This window comes from Sceloporus undulatus, chromosome 9, assembly GCF_019175285.1.
Source record: "Sceloporus undulatus isolate JIND9_A2432 ecotype Alabama chromosome 9, SceUnd_v1.1, whole genome shotgun sequence".
Taxonomy (NCBI): Eukaryota; Metazoa; Chordata; class Lepidosauria; order Squamata; family Phrynosomatidae; genus Sceloporus; species Sceloporus undulatus.
Genome location: NC_056530.1, coordinates 10,232,059 through 10,241,392, shown reverse-complemented (window position 1 = coordinate 10,241,392; position 9,334 = coordinate 10,232,059).

Below are 9,334 nucleotides of genomic sequence, written 5' to 3'. Positions count from 1 at the left end.
TATCTCTGAAAATCAGGTTGATTTATGTCCTACTCTGCTTTAACTGATATCTATGATTACTTTTGCTCTGCCTCATTACAACTATGCAATTGTGTCTTGTTAACTCCATGAGCTGAACAGTTCCAGTAGGGTTTTTCCCACTCCTCTACCAAAGAGGGAAAACCAAAAAGCTGTTCAGTTGGAACTTACCATGGATACTCTTGTTTTCATGCTTTAAAAAAACCCAGCAATAAACCTTTCTTGCATCAAAAATCTTCTGTCTCTTGGCTGTTTGGGGGAAGAGTGAACATAGCTCAGAGGTAAAGAGCACATGCTTTTCAAGTAGATGGTCTTCTCTAGTAGCATCTCCACAGAGAAGGATGAGGGAGCAGGTGATGGCCAGATTCTTCTGTGCCTTGTCACCCAGAGAGTTGCCATCACTTAGGATAGAGAACATTAGGGAGATGGACAAATCGTCTGATCTGGGAGAAACCAGCTTCCTTTCACCATCACCACCACCTTTCTGTTGCCTTTGCTTTGCATTTAGATGGTTTCATGATCAATCCCCTGAACCCACTTTGAAGGACAAGAGAGCTGGTGATGGGACATACTCTTCTCTGCCTTCTACCCCGGAAAAGCTGCAGCAGCTCAGAATTGACAGTTATGGACAAGGTGGAGAAACAGTTTGACCCGGTGGAGGACAAAATCCCTGTCACCAACATTGTCCCATCAACTGGTAGTATCCTCTTCATCAGAAAGGATGATGAAACATGAATAGTATTTGATTTTGTCAGTATGTAGGTACTGATTATTTAGACACCACCTTTCCTTCAATGAGCTCAAGGCTGCATGTCTTCTCCACCCATTTTATCCTTACATCAACCCTGCGATGGAGGCCAAGATTAAGCAGAGTGAATGATCCAAAGTTCCATGGAACAGAACCAGGATCTCTCAGTTACCCAGCATAGCACTAACCACTACAACACAAAGGCTCTGCTTGCCTCTCTCCATCAGTAAGGAATAGGGAATATAACACTTCTGGCAACTTTCAGAAATGGTTCACCTTCATGATTAAGAGGCGTTTGCTTCTTCCGCAAGCCACTTAGAAAGAGGTTCTAGCTGATTCCCTTGAACTACAAATCCCAGCACTCCCCAGATTTGACCCATAACAATTAAAGAAGTACTTTTGCACTTCTTGCCTATAGCAGAAAATGCAGTTTCTGTACAAAAGAAAGGAACAGTATTCTTTGTACAGTTATCTTTGTACTGCCTCTCTCTCTCTACACACACACACACACACACACACACACACACACACATATATATACACGCACACACACACGCACACACACAGCTTCTTTGTTGGTGGTGGTAGTGATGTGTGCATTTTTGTGTGTCAACTGTAGGGGAAAAATCTGGGGGGAATTGGAAAAGGGGGGGGGGTTTGAAAAAGGTAGAAAATCAATTATGGAGTATTTTATTTTATCGTGATTCAGGAAAACTAGCGCCAAAAATGGTCTTTATCCTGGTTCTTTTCAAGGGCTTTCACATCTCTAGTCTGCGCTCAAGTCATTTCCGGACTTATGGCAACCCTAGTCAGAGAGAGTTTGATTTTTCCATCCTTTGAGGCCGAGAGAGTGTGACTTGCCCAAGAAGTTCCCTTGGGTGGATTGTTCAGAGGGGTTCACCCTTGCCATCCTCTGAGGCTGAGAGAGTGTGACTTGCCCAAAGGGTTTCCTTGGGAGGATTGTTCAGAGGGGGTTCACCCTTGCCTCCTTTGTGTGTGTGTGTGTGCGCGCATCTGCGCTGTAGGGGTTTGGGTCAGTGCAGGTCATGGATCTTCCCTTGGCCCCATTTGCCCCAAAATGCACTCTAATCCATCTCTGCATGCTACATCCTCTCTCCTTGTCACCCCAGAATGAATAATAATAATAATAATAATAATAATAATAATAATAATAATAAATCCATCACCTCGGAATGCCGGAAATGCATTCTATGCAATTCTATGATTCTATATGAATACAAAAACCTTCCAACAGAGAGAGAGAGAGAGAGAGAGAGAGAGAGAGGCTCAGGGTAGCACCAAAACAGGCTCCCTCCCCCCCAAAGAGTCTCCCCCCTCTCCAATTTCCAAAGAGGACCCGAGAGCCTTGTTGGAAGCCAAGGATTTTATTATGGGGTTTGATCTGGGACGGGGAAGGGGAGAGAAGGAAGGAAGGGGGCAAAGGCTGGGTGTCCAACGTCTTTCCTTCTCCTTGGCTCCTTTTCAGGGATCCTTTAGCGATAGTGGGCAGGGAGGATTTTGCCGACCCTGGTCAATTAACTAATTCCACAATAGAAGAGGAAAATTGGTGTTGGAGCTCCTGAGCACTGTGGGGGGAAGAGAGGGGCTATCAGTCAGGGGGATGGAGGGCCCCCCGATCCACCAGCCCTAGGATCTGTACCCCTCCATCGCGTGCCCGCCAGGTAGGAGGCTGCCGGGGCAGGGACTACCCGACCTGGAGGGGAGTCCATGACAGGACGCTTGGGGGGTCCCCATCCTGGACCAATCCGAGCGTCAGGAGCGCAGGGCACGCTGTAGGGTCCCAGTCGAGGGTGAGCTCCGTGAGCCTGCCCAACATTGTTTGCAATGCCCGTGGAAATTCCCGCCCCTGAATCCGGGGATTTAATTAACTTTCCCCCCCGCGGGATTGTTACTGAAAATACTAATAATACTAGGGAATCCGGGAATTGGATTGTGGGTAACACGATGTGGGGAATCTCTTGAGACTTGTTGGCAACACTGCTGCCAACGACGGAGGGAGAGAAGAGGGAGAGGTCCAGGAGGGCCCGGGGGAGGCTCAGGTCTCTGGAGTTGGATCAGCCCCGGAGGGGAAGGCGGAGGGGAGGAAGGGGGGTTCTCTTACCTGGAGAGGTCTTGTCCCTCGTGTATTGACACTGGTGCTCAGAATCCCCTCGATGCACACCCCACTCCATTCCTGCGACTATGTGGTCCTTCCAGCCTCGGAGCAGGATTTTAAAGGAGAAGTGGTAGGGGGGGGGACTATGATTGGTCCTCCGGAACCTCCCTCCCATCCAGGAAGAGGAGAATGAAGAGAAATGAGGAAGGGAGGGCGGGGAGGAGGGGAGGAGAGGAACGAGGGAGGAAGAAAAAAGAAGAGGGGAAGAAGAGGAGGGGAAGAAGAATAGGAGGAGAGAGACGAAAATGAAGAGGAGGGGAATGATGAAGAGAGGAGAAGAAGAAGAAGAGGAGGGCGAGAGGGAGGAGGATGAGAGGAGAAGGAAGAAGGAAGACGAAAAGGGGAGGAGGAAGAAAGAGGGAGGGAGTGGAAAGGATGAAGGAATAGTGTGCAGGAGGAAGAGGATGATAGGTGGGGGTACTGGAAAACCTCTGGCATCAAATACCCCCCCACACACACCTCTGCCCAAACTTTCACAGGGAGCCTGCAGCACCAAACAGGTTTTCCAGCTGGATCCTGGAACAGGGACCTCCTGACGGGCATCCCATCCCTGAGGCATCCCTCCTCCGCCTACTGGCATTAATGCACTGTGTTCTATGAGAATGGGGACGTAGTCCTTCATTAGGGAAGTGAGAACCTGGCTTGGTAATATTATTAAATTCCTACAGAGGGCAAAGGGTCATCAGCAGGTTTTATTAAAGCTACACTTGTTCTAGGTCTCCTTTGTGTTCCAAAATCTCCAGCTGGAGAGATGAAGGCCCTTGCTCTGGATAAGGGCGAAGCTCACTGAATCGCCCTTGTGGTTTCTTCCAACTCTATGGCCCCATTTCCACTGGCACTTTTGCCTGGAGGACCTGAGGAGCTTTGGTTTCTCCCTCCGAATCCCTCCGGAAGCAATTGCTCACTACAAAATCAGGGTTATTTTAACCCTGATGCCCTTTAGAGAAATCAGGTTAAAGGGCTGTACAATCAATTAGTTCCACATTGTAATAGGTGACATTTCCTGCACTCCTTGGCCCATCAGAAGTGTGTCACCCTCCTTGTTTTTTTAAAGAAACCGGGGTGTCAGTATCCTATGCACGATGCTGTCAAATTAAAAAACCTCCTCTGTGTGTGTGTTTGTGGGGTTTGGTCACTGCGCGGTTATGATCTTCCCCTGCCGCCCTCCGTTTTCAACCCCAAATGGAAACAAATTTAAAACCGCCATCTGTTTGTTGGTTGTGGTTGTGTGTGTGTGTGTTTTTGTGTGTGCGGTGTGTGTGTGCACGCTGTGGGGTTGGGTAAGTGCAGTGTCAGGATCTTCCCTTGGCTCCATTTGCCCGAAAAATGCACTCTAATCATCTCTGCATCCTGCATCCCTCTCTCCTTGTCACTCCAGAATGCATAATAATAAATAATAAAATACTAATATCATAATAATAATAATAATAAAATAAATAATAATAATATACTCACCTCGGAATGCCGGAAAAATGCCATGCACATGCTTTACCTCAGCTACCCTTTAATTCCTTACAGGACGGTAGCAACATTATTCTGCCATCAATTTGCCAAATTGAGAAAGCGCATCCTGTGACATTGGAGGGACATCCTAGGAAAAAAGCCTTTTTGCAAGTGCCATGCATTGGAGGCGGAATGAACGGGAAGGGAACAGGCAGCAACCATTCTATTTATCTATATATCTAACCTAAAGCTGAAATGGTGCACCTTCATGGTAGAGGCATTTGCTTCTTCCGCAAGCCACTTGAAAGACGTTCTATGCTGATTTCCTGAACTACCAGATCCCAGCCTCCAGATTTGACATGACATTTAAGAAGTGTAAAATAGGTTACTTCTATCTATTGCAGAAAATGCCGTTTTGTACAAAAGAATGTGATTTAGCGCTTTGATAGGACAGGGACAGCTGGATCTCAGGGAAGTTACTTTTTTGTTGGCTACTGGCTGCGAGGGATGGGCTGCAATGATTCTGGAGGACCCATACTTTGGCCATTTCAGATGAGTCTTGAACTGGGGGACTTCAGCACTGGGCCGGTTCGGTCATTAACGTTAGTTCGCTCCATACGATCATACTGGAGCGCCCTACGAATTGGCAGGATTTAAATTGGCCAACCACGCATTTCGCGCGAAGTGTATTCAGTGCAGAATGCATAGTCACACCGGCCGCTCAAATGAGGATTGGGCGATTCGTATCGCCGCCTCGCACCATGCTCAGTGGTGGTGCCCTGCATGGGTTGAGGACCCTAAACGCTTCCGGGGTGAAGGGGAATGGTCCCGTCATGACAGGCCCGGTAAACAGCTGGAGAGCCAGCTCATGCACATTAACAATCGCGATACAACGTGGCCCGGTACTGTTTCCTTTACATTCCTGCTTGGTTTTCATGTTACCAGAACCTTCCCTTGCAACAATTGCAATGCCGGTTCTAGTGTGTGTGTGTGTGGGTGTGAGTGTGTGAGTATGGCGGATAAAGAGAGGCAGCTTCCTCGCCGGGCGGCCAACCGCGGCTTTTTTTTTTTGCCGCATGAGAGGTGCGCAGCTGCGGCAGTACAGCGCTAAGCGCGGCGGCTCCCTTCTGCCCGGGCTTGGGACCAGCCTGGCTGCATCCAGGCAGGGAAAGGTGCGGGGGCCGTAGAATCGCAGAGTCGCCGCCGTTCCAACGGCCTCCTCTTCTCCTCCCGGCTTGAGAGGCAGCCTAGGCTGGCTCCAAGCCGGGAGGAGGAGGAGGAGGCTGCTGGACCGCGATTCCAGCGGCCCCCGCGCCTCTTCCCTGCTTGGGATGCACCTAGGCTGTCCCAAGCCGGGAGGAGGAGGAGGCTGCTGGAAACCGCGATTCCAGCGGCCCACCGCGCTCTTCCCTGCTTGGGATGCAGGCTAGGCTGGCTCCCAAGCCTGGGCAGACAGAGAGGAGCCAGCCGCGCTTAGCGCTGTAGCTGCGCAGCTGCGCACCTCTCATGCGGCAAAAGAAAAAAAGCCGCGGTTTGGGCCGGCCCCCCCCCCCCCGCTCCCTTGGAACTGGCAAGAGTGAAAGCCCACCGGAAGTCACGAAGTAAAAATTGGAATCTGGGGGTTTGGATGGGAATTCAGGGACGTGTGAGTCACACCAGACCCCTTCGCACTGAGATCGAACAGAGCCCCAATCCAGGTTCGCCATCCCTTATCAGCGCACTGGCCAACACGCTCCAAAAAGAGGATCAGTACGCATCAGTTCGGCATCTCGCGCATTCACGTGCGTTCGGATTGGGCCGTCGAATGATGGTTGATCGTATTGAGCGACGAAAATACGTTAATTGAACCGCCCAGTGCTGAAAGTCCCCCAGTTCAAGACCATCGCTAATGGCCTTTGTCTGTCCAGCTTGAGATCTTGAGGCCTTTGCTCTCTGGGAAAACAATACATTACTGGATGCAATACCCATCCCTTGTAGCTATAAGCGCAAAGGAATAACAACTTCCCTTGAGATCCATGTCTCGGGTTTCCTGATCTCTGAGCAGCAGAGAACAAGCTTGCTCCCTCCTCAATATGACAACCGCTTTAATGTTTAAACTATGGCTGCCACATTCCTTTTAACTGTCTCTTCCTGGAGAAGAGACGGTCAAGATGGGACACAATGGCCTTGTTCAAACATTTGAGAGGATGTCACATTGAGCGAGGAGCAAGCTTGTTTTGCTTGCCCCAGAGATTAGGACCAGAACAATGGATGCAAGTTGGCATGAAAAAGATTCCAACTAACATTAGGAAAAACTTACTGACAGTAGAGCTGTTCAACAGTGGGAACACACTCCTCGGAGAGTGATGGGGTCTCCTTCCTTGCAGGTCTATAAGACAGGCTGGATGGCTATCTGTCAATTGGGTGCTTCGATGGAGCGTCCTGCATGGCCAAAATAATGGGATTGGACTGGATGGCCTGGGGTCTCTGCAACTCGTGGATTCTGTGATTCTTATGAATGCAAAAACCTTCCAACACATGGAGAGAGACTCCAGGGACGACCCACAAGCCAGCTACCCTCCCCCAAAGATGTCTGCACCCCCTTTTCAAAGAAGACCTGGAGGGCCTTATTGGAAGCCAAGAGTTTTATGTGGGGTTTGATCCTGGGGGGGGGGGAGAGGCTGGGGGTCCGGCATGTTTCCTTCTCTTCTTGGCTCCTCTTCAGGTTTTTTTAGCGATAATGGACAGGGAGGACTTGCCAACCTTGGGTCATCAACTTATCCAAACTCAAGAGGACAGCAGCTTTGGAGGGGGGAGGAGAGAAAGTGGGGTTCACGAGGTAAATGGAGGGGGTTCTGATCCACCAGCAAGGCTCTGCCCCTCATTCAGAGCCAGGAAGAACGTCGGGGCAGAGATCACCCCGGCTGGAGGGGATCCATGAAGGACTCAGCAGGGTGTCCCATCTGGACCAATCCGGGGTGGGGGCGCGGGCATCACGAGTGGTCCCAGTCCCGATGGTGAGCTCCGATGGTCTGCCAAAACAGTGTTTTCACTTTTTGAGGAATTCCCCGGAATCCGGGATATTTGCATTATTTTTTTCCCTGGGGATTTTGAATGAAACAATAGTAATAAATATTGGGGAATTATGGGGATTTGGGATTGGTAAAACATTAAGGGGAATATCTTCGGGCGGCTTGTTGGCATAATGCTGCCAATGGAGGGGAGAGGAGAAGGGGGAGAGGTCTGGGGGGTGGGCAGGGAGAGGATCAGGTTCCTCCGGGTCTGGATCGGGCCCCCCGAGAGAAGGAGGGAGGGAGGGAGGGAGGGTCTTCTTACCTGGGGAGGTCTTGTCTCTCGAAGTATTTGGCAATGACGCGCCGGCTCAACTTGTTTGCACCCCTCACTTCCATCCCTGCAAACTGTTGTGAGTCCTTCCCGCTTGGAGGGGTTTTAAAGGAGGAGAGGGGGGACTAGGATTGGATCCTTCTGGACCTCCCCTCCCACCCAGGAGGTGGAGGAGGGATGCAAGAGAGGAAGAGGAGAAGAAGAGGGGGGAGGGAAGGGATAGGACGGAGACGGGGAGAAGAGGAAATTACGAAAGAGGAGGGAGGGATGAAGAGCAGAGGGGATGAAGAAGAGGAGGAGGAAGAGAAGAGAGAGAGAGAGAAAGGAGCTGACGGAGAGAAGGACGACGGAGAGAGAATAAGGGCATGGAGGGAAGAGGGCTGAGCGGCGGGCGGGTGATGGGAGGGAAGATGAAAAAGGAATGGATGTGCGAGGCGGAAGCAGGAGGCGGGTGGGTACTTGGGACAACTCTGGACTCGAATACCCACCATCACCCAACTGCCTGCCCCAAACCTTCACAGGGAGCCTGCAGCACTGACAGTTTTTCCAGCTGGAACCATCGATGGCATTCCCATCCCTTGAGCATCCCTCCCCACCTGACTGCATTAATAACAACACATGTTTGCTTGAGAATGAGGAGTACCCCTTCATTAGGAGATGCGAATCCTAGCTTGGTAATATTATTAAATTCATCCAGATGGCAAAGCGATCATCAGTAGGTTTAATTAATGACACCTTGTTCTGGAGGCGAAGCAAAGCTGCCAGCCAGTGTTGGGTAGAGAACCCAGTGGTCATACACTGTTGAAGAACAGATGCCCCCTCCTTCTTAAGCTACAATACCCAAGGTCATCTTTCTTGCCTGGAAAGATGGGGAGACTGCCCATTTTTTCGTTCAGCTGGCACACACTTAAGTCATGGTATCAGCAAAATGTGGCATCATGGCTTCGTAGCATTCCAGGATATAAGCAGTTAGTCTGACAAATCAGGATGCAGAGAGATCTTGTTGCAACATGAGAACAACTGGACTAAGAAAGTTGGCATGATTTTTCTAGACTTAAGTCTTCTTGCCCCAAATGCAGCTGGGAAGGGAAGTGGACTTAAGCCTATGAAAGCTCATGCTGCAATTCTGTCTTGCGGTTAGTTGCAAAGGTGCTCCCATCATCTACTGCGTAATGGCCATTCATGGTTCAAGCAAAAAAAAGGAGCCTGCATGGCCGTAGTGTTTTGAATCTGGCACTATGACTCTGGAGCCCATGGTTGGAACCTGGCTTGGGCCATTTGAGTACCTTGGGGAAGGACACTCTCTTAGACTATCACATGGGAGAAATGGCTCTCAATTGCAAAAGAAAAGAAAGTAGGACCAGTTCGGAAATGAACACCAGTCGGGATGCCTATGAACCCCAGAGAAGGCACAGCACCCATCCCAAAGCCAAGTAGTGCGACGGCCAAAGAAGAATTATCATATGAGTACATACCTTTCTAGTCTAGAATTCGAATTGGCATCCCTGCATGTGCGCAGTGAGGGCACAATCGGCGCGTGACTTTTTACATCCGAAGGGGCTTGCTTCTGGTTCCCTGTTTTGCCTTGTTTCACATATTTTGTTCATTCATTACCCTTATTTCAC